The following is an 18975-nucleotide window of genomic DNA, read 5'->3' as shown; positions in this document are numbered from 1 at the left end:
AAGATAACATCCATGATTGACCTTTTCAAGATTACCTAAATAATCCTTAAGACTATCTAAGTCTTAGATCATGTCCACATATTCAACCAATTTCCCTAACTAGAGTCTTTCTCAAGACTCATCTAGGTAAGATACGAAGTGACCATTCCTATGCCCCCTTCACACCTTAACTAGACAACACTTAACTACTCTAGATAAGTACTTACTCAATTAACATACTTTCTTAACTTAAGATATTATATTCATTAGTTAATTTAGGAGACATTCAACACATAAAGGACATTCAAGTAATGGTCATGGACAAGACCTAGGAACTCCAAAAAACACCTTCAAACCCTATTGTGCAATGTCTAGATAGCGTCGCGTACCACCACCTAAATTTCATAGAACTTCTCTAATGCTAATAGGTATTCCATATGATGAGAATACACAATAACCGACATCGACCATGATAGAAAGGCATGGAATCCATAGTTCTATCCTACTCCGATGAGGTTGTTCTACTTGTCAATGGTAGAACCTAGACACATCCCATGTAGGCCCATGATTAAGGAATATGAAGGGCATGCTTTGTAATCTAGTCTCATTATTTAACTAGAACTACTTCCCTTACCATACTCACTCGGTGCTAGCCTTCTTTCTCATAGAGTAATTCACACTTAAGGTTCATATAAAAGGGTTCCATATCTAGTTCATAACCTAATTATATTTACCCTACAAGAGAGGTCCTTTTGGGTTACATTACAATGGTGACAAGAAGCTCATAATGACTTTCCTAAGGATTAATATGATACTGTTCTAGCCAATTAACCTTAAATCCATCATTTCTTTACTTTGAAGGATACCATTACGACTTACTACTTCAACATTCACAATCTTACCACTAGGTTCAAGGTTTCCACATAAAATACTCTCTTAACATTATTTAAGGTCTCATGTCATTCATACATACAAGACTAAGAACTTTATCATCCTTAGTCAAGACATCACATATTCACATTCATACATTTATCAAGCAAGGGACACAAGTCAACCAAGACAAAACACCACATACTTCACTTTAACTCATAACACATGTCATTCTAGAAGCACATAGAAATAACCCTTATCATCTTCAAGTCATCCTATATACTATCATACCAACATAAATATGACCATCATAGACTCATATAGTCAAGTAGGAATAACATACTTCAACCCTGAGACTATACACACAAGCCACATTCATAGTCTAACATGATCACCTACATAACATCAATAGAACACATATAATTTCACATTACTTAACATGTAGATAGATATGTTCATACTTCACATAATCAACTAAAAATTAATCACATTACTTGAAGTATTTTTCCGACAAGTCCATGATCATTACATTACTTAAAATAACGCCGACAAGGCCACATCAATTGCAAGTAAAGCACATAACACCGCCACCATAAGTGGAACATACCAATAACAACATAACTGAGTATAATTAATCATAAAACAAAGTAAATAGGGCAGCTTACCACCATATCATCCTCAACAACTTAATCCAATGCCAAATCACCACATTCGATATCACAAGGCCCTTACCCATGGCCATAACCAACAATTCAACATAATTGTAAAGAATATTCATGAAACTAGGTCAAATTACTATATATTCATTAATCTAATACAACCTAGATATCAAACTACTACAATTGTTACGTTATTTAGATAACCCATAAAAATCTACATCATAATTCATCAACATTAGGTCAATATCTAGTAACCCATAATTTGTCAAAATCTAGGGTTCATCCAATTCATGGGTTCATAGGTAGTTTAGGTTAAAATAATCAATACAATAACAATTTAATCCAGAATAAACGTTTAAAAATAATTAATGCAAGAAAACATGGTAGAATCATGAAATTGGACAATTCAACTTTGAAAACTTTAGAAAACTTCTTGAGAGTTGGGCTCCTTGATGAAGAGAGTTTAAAGGATAAAAATACATACGATGATGATAATTCTTCACTTTGATGAAGAATCTTCACTCAATTCAACAATTCAAGATCTTCCTTGACTTTGGACTTCAATGGAGTCTTAAGGAATTTCTAAGGGATTTTGGGGTTTTGATTTGGAAGAATGAAATCTTCTAAGTGTTAAACACTTATATACAAATTTAAAGTAACCAAAAGACTCCTAAGTAACCTCCAATACTCTTATTTGAAATGGAGTGAAAATAAAAGTTCACAACTCAATTTACAGTGAACCTGCACGCAGGATAGTGCCCATCGATGGTTGGGCAGTCGACGGAATGTTTGTCCACAAATGGACCATTCTGTCCTTCCGTTGATAAGTTTAAAGACTCAAAATTGGTATATACTCTCCCAGGATAAGTCCCAAACGATGAGACCCTACCAACGGGGCGTCTATTGACCCACTGGGCGTGGATTGCCTTTGTGGTTTGGGCTGTCTTTGACACCAACTTTGGGTCCTTCCTCAAGGAACCTTGGATGGTCCTTGGGGATGTTTTCCCTGACGTTTCCAACCCAAACATGACCTTATATGAGTTTAGTACCTCTCACATAAATTTCACCCAAAACGAACATGTAAAACTCGATGAAACATGCTTAGACAAACAAGGTCATTTCAAGGCACATCTTTTGAACGTCATGGACGTTCTTGGACGTTTAATCTCCAAACTCCACGAAACTCGGCACACTTCCTATACATAATAATAACTCATATAAGAACCTTAAAACCTCATGAATCACACATAAACACATAGATCCACATATGAGGCACATAGGTGACTTAGTCGTCGAACGTCTTAGTCGTCCCTTAACATTTGAGTTCCAATGCACCTAAACACTTAGACACTGACTCAATAACAAATAGTAGACCTATTTAGGACCTTAAACCATCAATACCAACATGTTAGGCTCTATTTCACCTAAGTCATTTGGGGTCTTAAATTAATCTTTCTTGAGACATTGTCGATCTTAAATCAAATTTTATTATTTTTAATTTTGAAAAACTTCTTTCTGCTTTGGCGACTATTACGGAAATTGTTATCATTATTCTATAATCAATGTAAGAATTTGGAAAAGAATCAAGTCCTTTTAATTGATTGAGTATCTCAGTTAGAGTATTGTCTTCTACTTTTACGATTTTCCTTAACACTTTTAAATCATAAAGTAAGTTTAAACCGTCAATATTGGAGTGAGTATTATGTTTTAAGGAACATTCAAGATTAACACAATATTTTTTTTAAATTTTCATCATCTAATGATCTCAATTTTTTTCCCACTAAATAGAAAGCCAAAAATATTTGAAAAAATTACATATATACACACCTTTATTTCCATAATTTCTATTATTCCCTACCATTTCAAAATATTTATGAAATCCTTTATTTTTCCTCAATTCTTAAGTCAAAAAATACATTACTACTGAAACACAACAACCCACGTTTCCCTTCCTATTTTTGTTCCTTAAATCTGTCTCTTATTTCACTCCCATAATCTGGTCAGTTACATCTTTGATCCCAATTTGAATTTCAAAAGGTTTCTCTCTCTAGTTAGAACTTATTTCAAATCAAGGTTTCATCCATTTTACTGTTCTTCAATTTTTTTTTGAAGATTTCATCTTCTTCATCTTATATTGATTGAGTTAAATTCATCCAAGATTAGTAGTGCTAGTGCTTATGAGAACGACGTCATTTCTACTTAATTTCTCTGTCATTGTTGATTACAATCCATAATATTAGTCTTATTTTTCTGTCAAGGATAATTCTTTTGATTTACTTTTGGTGTAATTCAATGGCACAGGAGCGACAAAAAAGATTGATGATCAATCCAAGATAAACAATATAGTTCATCAAGTTGTAATGAGTTTTAGATATGAATTTTTGACAGATGTTTGATATTTTCCTTTGTTAGTTCTTTCAAAAATCTGATATATTAATGACAAAGTGTTGTTCTCGTATTATCATGTATCATAAGTTAAAATATTATATAGATACATAAAATTCTAATTTTGTTCTCGTTTTGAATAGGTGTTATGAATGTATGAAGTTATAAAGTTCACATGTAAAATAGGCTATAATTTGTAGAATCTTGTATCATATACAATATAATTATACCTGATACAAATAATGAGTATGCGAAGTTTAATTAGTATCATATATAAGTTTTTGATATGTTTGCACTTTACCAAGTTGTAATGAGTATCTATATCAGATACACAATTAAAATACTATATATTTGGTATGTGTCATATACTTAAATTTATATAAGTATAAAATTCAAAAATATGCTGAAATGTATCACATTCACATATAAGATACATTACAAGCTACTAATTTAACTGTTTTCATTTTGTTTAGATTATCTGCGTATACGATATGCAACCTTATTATGAAAAAAGAGGGTATTGAAAAGGATAGGGAGGATATATAAGTGAAAATGAGAATTCTTTAAGGCCTAAGAGTAAATTTACAGTATTAGCTCACGCTGATTTTGTTAATGCATCAGTCTTACATGTAGTAATCAGAGCAATATTGATGCATATTTACAACATTCTTGTGCCTTAAAATAGCAGTAGTGTGAGCAAGGTATATCTCATCTACTTGAAATCTTCCTCAAGTACATATTTTCTTCTCAAGATAAACAATATATCTTCTTCTAGCTTTATAAATCAAAAAAATAAATTCAAATGACGAAAAAATCTGCATATATAAGAAGTTAATGATATATTTTTTTCTCGAAGAAATGTTGATCAAACAACCAAGTGATACTACAAATTAGTTACATAAATATATAATTATGTATCGTGATACATCCTTTATCATTGAATATTTAGATGTGTTTAAAATCAATATCTCCTTAAATCTTCTCCCCAAGGCTATAACTCATTCATACACTCACATTATAGATTCAGGTTGAATCTAATACAACTAATTTTATATGATTTAGCGGCATATATCTTTTATTTACCACTTTTTAATACTAAAAACTAGTAAATCCCATCAAACACTCTAATAGTTTACAACCAATGTATCTTTACTACTAATGTATCTTTAGTACATCTGATGTACCATACATATACTATCAATATAATCTCACTAATATATTATACAATCACTTAAGCGTCAATCATCACACTGATAAATATACTCTATCATACAATCATATTAATGACTAAAAAATCTAATTAATTGTAGTTTTATGTATCAAAATCAAAACATTATACTAATACAGAAAATATAGATCGCTTAACTACTAAAACAACTAATTAATATGACTCTTATGAATCAAAATCACAACACTTTTATGATACACAAAAAACAAATCATTCATAACTCATCTCGCTTACGCATTCACAACACTTCTACGATGTATCTGATTTTCAAGTTTTATCTAATCTCATCGATCTCCAACTCGATTGAAATGATAATTTTTGAGATTTATAAATGAAATGATTGTCCAACAACAGTCCATCGCTTTTATAACCTTCATAACTCACCTTAATTTTAGAATCTCTAAAAAAACGCTTTACATTCATATTCTATCAGTCAATTTGTCAAGTAATTTGAATTCTTCATGATTTTGGCTGCAATGGCGGCTTGATGGAGATGATGGAATTTGAATTTTGAAAGATGTGAATCTGTTACAGATTAGAGTGCATTGATAAAAATCACTTATGCTTGAATCGTGGGATTTAGAATCAATTTTAGGTTAATTTTCCTAATAAAGCGCAACAACCAACTATTTTCCTTAATAAGTGCAACTGCGAGCTTTTGCAATGTATCACATATAATGTATCCGAATGAAACTTATGTATCTGGGTGAATTTTATTTTAAGGGCTTTTTGTAAAGTAGAAAAATGTAGGGATATGATATAATTTGAATTTCACTATGGGATTTATGTAAGTTATACTTAATATATTTTCATATACTTCAAATTGTTCAAATCTATTTTGAAGTGAAAAGATGGCTTGGTCTACTATGTATAAAAAGTAATCAACTCTAAATGATTCTTCAAAGGATCTTGTGATTTCATTATCGACATTCTCACCAAATTTATATTTTCTATAAATTACACATTTTTTTACGAAATACAGATTCTATATTCATCTCTAATGCAATTTCCTTAGCCGAAATCATAGCATTTGTAAATCCTTCTTCTCTATATTTTTTTAAGAAAAGAAACTAAACCTCTTAATTAATCAATCCCGACATCAATATGCATATCTTTTGATTTATAACTTTTGCTAACTGTATTTATGGCAAATAATACATCATACCAAATAGTCATACCCAATAAAGTTTCAAAATTTTCAAGCTCAAAAATTGCTAAACAATTAGCTTGACTTATAATTTTTGGATCATCACTAACTTCTTCTAATTTAAATCAAACATCTCTTATTTGTGGAGTTTGAAACCTTATTGCTTTAACACTTTCAATACGACTTTCTCACCGTGTTTGTGACAATCATTTAAGAGTTAAACCAGGTACACTATCTTTTAAATTTTCCATCGTTTAGTAGACGAAGAAAATAGTGAATATATTTGTTGTATTACTCCAAAAAAATGATATAGCTTTCGTACAAGACTAAGTCATATCACAAAAGTACCAAAATTTAGATTATGACAACCACATGGTGTATAAAATGATCTAGGATTTATATCAAGAAGTCTTTTTTGCACTCTTTGATGTTTTCCCTTCATATTAGACCCATTATCATATCCTTGTCCTCCTAAATTATCAATATCAAGCCCAATACATTTTACTTCATCTAAAATAACTTCATAAAGGTCTTTTCCACTTGTATCATCCACTTTTAAGAATCCTAAGAAATATTCGGTTACATTTATTTGAGTTGTTGAAATATCTAGACTGCGTATTATAAAAGTCATTTGGTCTTGATGACTTGTATCTGGCGTGCAATCAACTATGATAGAGAAATACTTTTTTTTAATAACTTTTTCAATAATCTTGTTCTTAATTTCACTTACCGATATATTTATTAATTATTTTTGTATATTATGTCCAAGATAATGATTATAAATTTCATCATGTTTGATTCGTCGAATATGTTCTTGCATAATTGGATCAACTTCTGCAATCATTTCAATAAGACTCAAGAAGTTTCCATTATTTTCTTGATAGATTTTTTCATTTTCCCCCCTAAACGCCAAATTATTTTTTCCAAGAGTTTTTATGACAAGAAATAATTCTTGACAATACATTTTCCGATGTTCTCTATCTCTATTAATTTGGTCTCAAGAAAGCACCTCATTCTTGGTACAATGAACTAACATCCTATCTTTTTTATTTGGGATTCATCAAGTCTCACTCTCATCCTTCTCTGTTTGTTCACGATGACTCATATGGTGTTGTGTATATTTTATTCTATGTTGACAACATTATCCTTACAGGAAATAGTTCTTCACTAGTTCATCAGGTTATCTCTTCTTTGGCTTTCATTTTTCCCTCAAAATTGTGGCCCACTATCCTACTTTCATGGAGTTGAGGTTCATCGAGACTGCAAAAGACTTCTATTGTCACAAGAAAAATGTGTTTCAGATCTTCTCCATGACTTTTTGATGCAACATTGTAATGATGTTTCCACACCAGTGAGCTCGTCTTATACTAAATGATGGTACTCCATCACATGATGCTATTAAATATAGAAAGGTCATCGGAAAGTTGCAATACTTGTCTTTTACTAGGCCTTGTATTTCTTACTCACTGAATAAATTGTCTCAATTTATGCATGCCCCATTTGAAGCTCACTAGAGGGCTGTTAAACGCCTCATTTGATATCTCAAAAGCACTACCGATTATGGCATTAGAATAACTCAAAGCATCAGTCTTAACCTTTCTGTGTTTTCTTATGTTGACTAGGTTGGAAATCTCTCTGATCGCAGTTCCACCAAAAGGTTGTATTATTTTTCTTGGTCTTAATCCAGTTAGTTGGTCATTAAAAAACAACGTACCATTGCCCGCTTGTCCACTGAAGCAGAAAACTGAGTTGTTGCTAGTGCAGTTGATGAGACCACTTAGGTGAAAAATCTTCTCAAGGAACTTCATGTCAAAATTCTCACACCACCTACCATTTTCTGTGCCAACCTTGGTGTCACCTACTTATGTGAGAACAACAATCTGCACAGCCAAATTAAGCATGCATATCGTTGTAGACTTCCACTATGTTCGCCAATAGGTTAACGATACACGCCTTGTATTCAAGCACATTCCTAGTTCTGACCAACTGGTTGATTCACTCACCAGACCACTTCCAAGAACCTCATTTCATCGCCATTTGTCCAAGCTAGGTGTTGTTCCACTCCAATTTTGGAAAAGGCAAGCACAAAATAAATGTGCACGATAGGGAGATAGCGAAAGAAAACCCTATTCAAACTTTCCCCTCTATTTGAACCAAGTAATGACAAAACAATGCAAGATTAAACTGTTTGGGCAGCAAACTAAGCAAGCAAACAAACCAACATAAGAGACACTAAAGTTTAACGTGGAAAACCTCTGCGGTGTGAATAGTAAAGATCACAAGGCCAAAGATCCACTATAATGAACAAGAGTTACAAAAGTGTTCTCCAAAGTGATCACCAAAAAGTGCCAAACAATGAGCAACAACCACTACAAGATAACACCAAAAACTAGAAAAATAAAAGAAACAAAATCACCAAACCTATAGTTGTTGTTCACGAGCTAAAATCTGGAGCTACATGACTCCAAATCATCTGTTCATAATCAAAAATTAAGTTGAAGGGAACAAGCTATATAGAAATCAACTCATCAAACGAGAAACAAAGCGAGAATCACGATTTAAAATTGGCTGCTAGGGCTTGTGCAGAAATTTGCACTTTCTCAGTTTCTCTCTATATGAATGCTCTCAATCTCTTAGGATTATTCTAAAATAAGACCTAAAAGAAAGTCTTACATATGCACCATAATATTGTGCTTATGGGCAAAAAGTGGGTTAGTCATTTGGGCTAAATTTATCCACAAAGGAAAGAAAGGAAGACCTAAAACCTTGGACTTTTATTTATCCACATAGAAAGGGAAAAAGGCCCAAAACCCAACAATTCTCCCCTACCGACCATGTGGAGGAAGCCACCATCCCGGCGATCATGCAACATTCTTCAAACTTCCCTCTTGGCAAAGCTTTAGTCATCATGTTGGAACCTATGATTAGTGGTATGGATCTTTTCAAGTTCAAGCAACTTAGGATCCAATACATCTGGAATCCAAGGAGCCTCCTTGACAGTCTTTCTTTTATAGGACTTTAAAGGAGCAAGAACTCCATCAGGTCATATTTTTTTGGTGATCTCCATTCATCTATTCTGGGCTATTTCTTGTGTCTAAGTCATAGTTTTATGAAGAGTTTTTTCTTTTACTTGTAAAAGGAGAGTCTCCCGCCTTTATGCTTACTTAGATTCTTTGTATTGAGAGAAGTCCTCTCAATTAGGTACTTAGATGATTAGTTAGTATGAGTAGGGTTTTCCTTTACTTGTAAAGGGAGAGTCTCCCTCATTTATGTTTTCATAGAATCTTTGTATCGAGAGGAGTCCTCTCATAGGTACTTAGAGGATTAATCATTTCTGTTTCGGGGAAAAGTTGAGAACTTACTAAATTCCACCCCGTTGGTGTTCCTTAGTAGGCTACCAACTTTTGAACCACCATAGGTCGGAGGTAAGGTTTATGTCCCTCTCCTTGTATTTTGTTGTTTATCTATGATAAGGTCTGGGGGTGTTTCTCAGCTCCTACCCCTCCAAGGGTTCTTAAAAAATGATACCTCACATCAATGTGTTTAGACCGACTATGAAATATAGAATTCTTGCCAAGATGAATATCACTTTGATTGTCGCAATAAATCACATACCTCTCTTGAGCACAACCAAGTTCCCTAAAAATTATTTTCATCCAGATCAACTCTTTGCAAGCTTTAACAACTGCAATAAGCTCAGCCTGTGTAGTAGATAAAGCAACACATTTTTGAAACCTAGATTTCCAAGAAATATCTCGCCCAACAAAAGTAATAAAGTAGCGTGAAGTAGACTTACGAGTATCAACATCACCGGTTATGTCTAAATCAATATAACCACAAATAATAGGATTCCTTGTACCAAAACACTAACTGATACTAGAAATGCCACAAAGATATATCATAATCCACTTTACAACATTCCAATGCTCTATTCCAGGATTAGAAAAAAATTGCTAACAACACCAACAACATGAGCAATATCTGGTCTTGTACACATATTGCATACATCAAACTACAATAGCTGAAGCATAAGGAACTTTCATCATACCTTCCTTCTTACCAACACTTGAATGTAAGGACCCTAAAAATGAAGTAGGATGAACTAGAGCTTCACATGTGTTTTGGTAACTTGTTAAAATGATGAGAAATAGCTTTTAAAGTTTTGTTTAAAGAGTTTTGAGGTCGAAAGTCAAGGGACAACCAAGACATTCGGAAATTAGTGGTTTGGTGCTAATGTGTTCTAGTGTGTTGTTATGGGAAGTGGTGTGTTGTTTGGAGTCTAAAACTTATTGAAGAGACCCTATTACCTAATTGTACATGTTTAGGGGTGAAACGTCCGGGTAATACTCCCCAAGGACCACCTAAGGGTCCTTGAGGAGGACACAAACGTTGGCCAAAAAGCTACCAAAATAGCTTAAGTTACGGCCTATACTTATTCCCCTTAAGTGGACTTACGCCCCGTAAGTCAAGGAAGTAGTTCCATATTTAGCCATGGAGGCTTGGCCTCTATTGAGGAGGCTCTGACCAACAACACGAAGGTACAACACAGCCCGTAATCCCACCTACAGTCCGTGGGTGGGGGTTGTAACTCTCACCTATGATGTTGTCTTGAGACACCGCCAATCCAAGGGTGGTTTGGTAAATCCCACTCTTGGCTAATTAAATATAGGGGCGGTTATTTCGTGTATTTCAGGGTATTTTAAGAGTATTAGATGAATTACCCCTCATTTATACTTGAACATCAAAAATCAAACCCTTCCCTATCAAAAAGGTTCTCTCTAGAACACCATTGAAGGTCAAGGTCAAGTTCAATCTAGGAGAGGAGATTTCAAGTGCTTTATTCTTCAATTTTTATGGGATTTCAATTAGTGAGGTATGGTGATCCTTTTTCCTTTGTTAACCTCTCATTTTAGGAGTCCAATGAAAGGTTTTCCTAAAGTATTTCAATGATAAAAAATCTCAATTTCTATCTAAGCATGGGTTCATTGGTTAAGTGTTTTCAAAGTCATGGCATTGATGAATTTATGTTTGATTAATGTTTTTAAGATGATTTCATTAGAAATTCCTTTAAGAACCCATGATCTCCCTAAACTCCTAAATTGGCTTATGAAGTAGGTTTTGTAATTATGATTGCATGTTGATGGAATTATGCTTAGAATGAATTGTATTATTGGGTTCTATTGTTATTTATACCTATTGATGGTGAATTGTTGGAAAATTGAGTAACGGTTATCATGTCATTGGAGAGGGGTAAGTTGACCAAACTTCTTGACTATGGTGGAATAGTTCTTGTTTGGTTTGATCCACTTATGGTGGAGGTGTTTACTGGGAGGAAGTAACCCAAAACAATGACAACAGTGAAGGGGTTATAATTTCTTAAAGATACACAAACAACTTGTGGGCTCGGAATAATATTCTACTTCTTCTACAAACTTTTCTACATTCTTCTTTGGCATAATACATAAACATGACCTTAACTTGGCGTCAGCTGACAACAATGACTTTTAACTTCGGGTGTGCACAAATAGACACTTAATCTTGTATAGAATTGAATAAATGAACACATTAGTCCTAAAAGGCACCCTATATGGTAATTTTGTGTTCTACGTGGCGTCCTACATGTATTATTCCATGTACGACATGTGTGTCTACTTGTTCAATTTTATACAAGTTTAAGTTTCTATTTATTCACACTCAATGTTGGAAGGCATAGTTGTCTGTTGAAGTCAAGTTAAGGGACATATTTATGTGTTATGCCTTCTTTTTAAATAGAAATAACTAGAGATATTCACCCAATTCCCAATTTTATTAAAGATGTTAGCCACTTCATTGTCCTTTTCTTGTTGATTGCTCATGATTCCTTTTTGACGAAGAACATTCATATGTTTGTCTGAGTCGATAAGATAATTCGTAAATACAACAAATCATTGAAATGTTTAGGAAGTACATCATATGTCTGTTGCTTATAGGCTATGAGATTTATAAGGAGTGTCTCTATTACATTATCAACTTCAAAATAAGGAATTTGCATCCGTCCATTATCAAGATTGATATCAAATAAAGTTGTACTAGTTGAAGCCAGTGACTGATCTAGGATTTTAACGTTGTGGGTGCTCTGAAAGTGGCAGAGTCAAAAATATAAAAAAGACATGTTAAAAGTAAGATTCAAATTCAGGCTCAGCAATACTAAAAGAGTCTTAAGCACCCACCCAAGTGCCAATAAACCAGTCAGATCATTCTTTCACTAACAAAAAAATCTCGATATGCAAATGTTTATCATACAATTCTCTATTAGGCCTAATTTCACTACACTCTCGAATAAACTGAACCATGAAACATCCATCTACTAAAATTATTTCTAGAAATTTTCAAATGATATCATTGTTCAAGTTTTCTAAAATGAGGAAACACTCACTCAGTGATCAATAGTTGTATTACATAGTTACAACAAAGATTTACTTCATAGTGTCACCAGTAAAAGCCAGAACAGTCTGTATAATAGTGAGTAGAAGAAGTGTTATAGCTACCACAGTTGAACCTCCTACCCAAGGACTCGAGAAATAGTTGTGTCTTAAACTAGCCTTCATTTGACTCCATGGCTTATCAAAGTGTTGAATCAATTTGCTGCATTCTTTTATGTAATAAAAGCTTGTGATTTCCACCCCATCTGAAAGTTCTTGAAAATGCTGGCCACTTGTTTGTCATCCCCTATGTCCTTAAGGATGATTTTCTCTTTGCGAAGAAACTTCACATCTCTTTGTGAGCCAATAAGTTGAGCCATTATATGGACATAGTTTGAAAAAAAAGGATATACATCTACTTTAGAGGAATGTTGCTCATAAGCTATCAAATTTCTCATGAAGGTTTCCGTAGTATCCTCGATTGCAAAACAAGGTATTTTCATTAATCCCTTCTCAAACTTGATATCGGATAATGTTGTTTTATCCTCCATCTTTTCTTGCAAATATCCTATTCTTATGAATCTAACTCCAGCATCGTAAAGCTCTGTTACACTTGGAATATGATAGCAATCCCATAATCTAGGGGTGAACAAAACCGAACCAACCCGCAAACCGAGTCAAACCGAAAAAACTCGACTAGTGGTTTGATTTGATATTGAAAAAAAAACCCGAATATATTTGGATTGGTCTGGTTTTAACTAAAAAAAACAACAATAGACCAAAGCAACCCGACATTATATATGTAACTTCAAATTTTTATTTTATACATAAAAATACTTACTTTGAGATCATTTAAAAATATTCCTGATACTATTTCATAGTTTTTATCTTTAAATATATTATTTCAAGTTTAAAACTTAGAATATAAAGATTATAGTTCATAGATATTGATAATTATAATAAAACTTAAATCAAAATCAAATTAATACTAATGCAAACACAAAATCAATTCAACACTAAGAATGACAATAACATTCAATATTTGTTCTTTAGTTTTACATTGGTTTAGACAATTAAAATACAAAATCTAATGTTAACTTTCCTTAAATATTTACTAATGTAACTAAATACTCATTGAACTTATTTTAGCATGATTTAGTACTTTTAAATTATGATTATTTTCATTATGACTTTACAATATTTATTTGTATGATGATTTCATTATTATATTTTATTGAATATTTTTATATCATCAATACTCATCTCATATTTTGTGTTATTTTTTTAAGAAACACCTTAGATAATTATATTTTGATTGGACTAAAGAAATATTTGGAGCACAAATTAATTTATGTTTGTATGCAAACTTTACCGAAAAAATCCTAAAATCTGGAAAAATCCGAAGTTTATTAGTTTGGTTTGATTTATAAATGTAAAAGTTCGACATAATGGTTTGGTGTGGTATTTGATAAATCCGAACCAATCCGAGGTTGAAAAATCCGAAAAAATCCCAATTTTATTAGTTTGGTTTGGTTTATAAATTTAAACATTTTACACAGATGATTTTGTTTGATATTTGAAAAATCCGAACCAATCCGATCATATGATCATGATGATCTGAATGGTCGAGAAAACATGTGTAATACATGAACTAAATGATTGAATCGTTCTGCATTAAAATTGTAAATCTCTGTGGGGGGTATGAATTTAGCCTTTGGGGAAGTATCAGGTAAGTTTTTTCTCACCATATACAAGAAGCTCACTTCTTTATGATGCTTTGTCATGTCATAATGCATGGTAAGTACAAAGAAAGGGAGTTGATTTTCTAGTAACACCATGTCTCGGCATACTTGTGTCTTCATCCATTCCAAGTTGATGATGTTGTTATTGTCTTCTTCTTCTTCTTCTTGATCTTCGTCTTTTTCCTCGGTTGTGTAGTACTCTCGAATAAATTCAACCACAAAACAACCATCAAGTAACAACATTTCTAAAAAATTGTCAACGATATCATTATTAAGGTTATCATCATAACATTTTAGTGTTTCATCTTTCTTTTTCTTCAATGCACAAATGCAACTTTCAACATCAAGCCCCTCCTTTCGTTGGAGAAATCGTTGTAGGTACAACAATTTGTACTTCTCCATAGAACTAAGTTCATGATCCCTTTTTTGGCAAGGACCAATGGAGATCAACATTGGCGTATAAGAATCTGGATTTGATTTTTGTAATCCCATAATACTCTGAATATGATTGCGGAATTGATAAATGTATTGTCCAAATACTTAAATTTTTCATCAAAGATTTTATTTGCAGATTTCACTGACAATAATTGATCTTGACCATTTGTTTCCTTAATCTCGATCAATTGATCCACTTTGCTCCCTTTGTCTATCTGTAATTAGTGTAAAAGAATCATACTTTTTGTCTATTATACATTTTGCTTTTTTAAACACGCATGATTAATGGAATACTAAATAATAACTTAGACAGAAAAATTAATTTGGAATGTCAATTGTATGCAACTGCTTTTCTCTACTTTTATTAGCTCAGAAGTCTTTAAAAATGAGGAAACTGACTTTTCTTAGTAGGAAATCAAGTTAAACAACTGACATTCCACCTTGATAGTGTCCTCCCCCACCTACCAACACCTCATCTTCACCTCCATCACTCCACACGCCCTACCCCATCTTCACCTCTCATAAGTCATTGTATATATATACACATATTTTCAAGATAATATTTTACCATATCTAATACTAGAAAATAAGTAATAAACCCATATATTTTTTATCATATCGAACACACCCTTAGCATAAACAACAAATACAAACAAAATATTCAAGTTCCTAAACATACACACAAATTGTTAGCATTGAAACAGATACCTCAACTTTTGTAGATTCTCTTAGAGAAAGTTGATCTATTGGCACAAACTCAGTATAGTGAGCCATAACCTTCTTGAGACTGTAATTCCAATAATTAAAAAAAAAGGATAAAAATTATTAAAATTCCTAATTTTTTTTCTAAGAAAGGCAGAAATTTACCTCTTTTAATTTGGCTGATTATCCTTTAATTCCTTATTAATTTGTTCTCTTGCAGGGCTGTCATAACCCCTAGGCCATTAAAGTCATCGCTTGAGGTTCCATATATTTTGAGGGTCCATTTTTTAATAATAATTACTTATATATGTTATTTTTTTAAAAAAAAAATTATATATACTATGAGTGTTATAATTTCTGCTAAGGAAATTGCATATCAGATGAAAATAAACCAAAATATCGTACGAAACAATAAATATGAATAGCGAAATCACAAAGTCTCTTGAAGAATCTTTTAATGTTTATTGCTTTACATATATAGGGTAGTTCAAACTATTTTTTCACTTCAAAATAGATTAGAACCAATTGAAGCATATGAAATTATTTTTGATTTCTTATTTAGTGGCAAAATATTGATATCACAAGATGATGAGAATTTAAAATATATTGTCTTAACCTTGAACTTTCTTTAACATGTAAGTTATTCTGATATTGATGGTTTAATTTATTTTTTGAACTAAAAGTGTTGAGAGAAATAATACAAGTAGAAGATAATGATCTAACGAAAATACTCAATCAAATAAAAAGACTTGATACAATTTCAATCATAGAATAATGTTAACAATTCCTTTAACCGTTACCTGGGCTGAAAGAAGTCTTTACGAAATTAAAATTGATTAAATATTCTTTAAGATCAATAATGTCTCAATAAAAAATTAAATGAATTAGCCATATCACCATTTGAAAATGAATTATTAAAACAAATTGATTATAAAATAGTACCTAATAACTTCACATCTAAAATAGGTTAGAAAAGTAGATTTAAATAAAAGTAAATATGATGAAAAAATTAAAATATTAGGGGCCCTCTCTTAAGTTTCGCTAAGGCCTCCAATGTTGTTGAGTCGGCCCCTGCATTATACCTCCTCAAAATACCACCAAGACCTTTAGCCTTTTCATATCCAGGAAATTCACAAATCACTCTTAATAGACACTTAATATCCCTCTCGCTAACAACCTTTGAGGATAACGTACCCTAACCAAAGACTACAATATAGAACTCCATTAAAATGAAGCAATCTACTTATTAACCTTGAGTCATTGAGGGAAGAAGGTATCTGTTGCAGGTGTAGGAAAGATGTTTCCTTGGACATCAATACAAACAAAGCGACTTACATTCTATAGAAGGAGTTGAGGTAAAAGAAAAATTTATCGATGTACCTGAGACTTTATTGGTCGAGTTTGCCTGCTGTTACAATGCCTATGCTGTAGTGCCTACCATCCACTATAGAAAGTACAACTTTACAGTCGTACACAGTTAACTTTGTTAGCCTCTTAATCACTAAAAGTATTTTGATGATTAGCAATAATTCCAATTGTCACGCCTCAAGCCTACACCCGTGGCCAGGACGACCACTCGAAGACCATTGCTGGCCTCAAGTGGACCCTTGGTCTGGCTTACTTACTAAGTGGAAGACTTAAACATAAGAGATAACTAATGAAAATAACGTTAAAGTACTAACTTAGCAAAAGTGGAAACTCATGTCTTAATTAAGACTAAAGAACTATGCTCTCTGTTTATGAAGCCTCTAAAATAGAGAGGGATGTTGGAACAGAAGCGAATCATCTTAACAACTGAAAATGAAAATCAAGCGATAAAAGATGTCTTCCGGAATATAAAGAGGCTCACCAACCGACTCTGAGTTGCTCACAAGATCAACAGTACGCCAAATGTCGATCATAGTTACCTGCGTGTGCATCATAAGACGATGCAGGCCAACTGACATCATTACATTAAATGTACGAGTATGTGAGTTTGATTGCTAAAACAACATAGACTTGAAAGAGATTATGAAAGAAACCCTTACCTTGACTCTTCTAAACTCATGAATACTTTACTGAACTCATTTTAATATAAAGCAGTTTAAAACAAGTGCAATATAAAGACAAGGAAAATTGTTTAAAACATGATCTCAAATCATAATCATAATATCATAAGAACATACTATGCTTCCTCTCAAAGTCTACTTGTCCAATGCATGAATGAAGTATCATACCCTATTCATACTAAGCAGAACCCTTTGAGGAACCATGCAATTACTACTGTCGGAGTTTCTCCAACTGACAACCATCACTTAAGACATATAGTGATGATACAATATTTTACCTCACGCTTCCAAGGACCATTTTATACCTTGCCATCAGTATAGGAAGCTAACTCACTAAGTGGATCCTCTAGCTTAATTTATGTGATCATCTAAAAAGTATGACCCATTAATACCCATGAAGGCTACATGGTTTATAGAGACTTGAGTTAATATGAACTCGCATCCCCATATCGGTGCTCAATACAACTCCCAAAAATATACTTAGCTCATATGTTTTAAAAACAACTTCTTTCTTTGGGTTGAGATAATTACTCAACACTTAGCTTAAAAGCTCTCTTGGAATAGATGTGTAACACCCTGTAGCCAAAACAGACAAAAAATTAGTTTTTTTTAAAAAAATCTGTAGGTGCTACCAACGGTGGCATCGACGGACCGTAGCCTGAATCATGATCCGTCCTATACAACCGTCGATGGGATCAGAAACTCCCATAAATTTTAGCCTAGAAAAATTGGTTAAGTCTTGGACGACAAACGGATTTACGGTCCGTAGGTCAGACGACGGTCCGTAGTCCGTGACCATCGATTGAGACCCCCATTCACCCACTCTCTAACAAGATCTACAAATGACCAGCACAGTCCGTAGGTGGACCTACGGTCCGTAGGTCTTACCATAGGGGGAAAATTTGCAGACAGTTAAGGGGAAATGCAGTTGGGTCAACTTCAAATGGTCATAACTCTTAACACAAAATGAATTAAGTGTCTCATTACCTATCCACATATAGATAATTGAATAAGCTTTTCATAGCCACCAATTGGGTCCTCTCGATGGGGCGTATACATCGTACTCCACATTTAGCTCATGTGGTTTTATTATCAGTTATTAGTAGCTCCCATAGATCAGTTAGACTCTCTGATTGATCATTTATCAGTATATTCATAATTCAGCTTCAGCATTTTATAAATTGGTCATTGAATTCAGTTAGCTCAGAAATCAGTTTATCATGTCAGATTATTATACTTGCTTTTATGCTTGTTCAATTATGTTTTATTTCAGCTTTACTCTATCCTACATGCTTGATACCTTTCAAGTACTTACACATACATGCATTATATATTCTCGTGATGTAGGTTCAGGTTCTCAGTATCCAGATCACAAATAG

General features: G+C 32.9%; 1 pseudogene; it reads right to left on the bottom strand.

Annotated features, from left to right (window-relative positions):
• Positions 1-12723: 12723 nt before the first annotated feature.
• LOC107019642 lies at positions 12724-15620 on the bottom strand (annotated as a pseudogene).
• Positions 15621-18975: the final 3355 nt, after the last annotated feature.

Source organism: Solanum pennellii, chromosome 5, assembly GCF_001406875.1.
Source record: "Solanum pennellii chromosome 5, SPENNV200".
Taxonomy (NCBI): domain Eukaryota; kingdom Viridiplantae; phylum Streptophyta; class Magnoliopsida; order Solanales; family Solanaceae; genus Solanum; species Solanum pennellii.
Note: the sequence above shows the minus strand (reverse complement) of the source record. Positions and strands in the feature narration are given on the sequence as shown.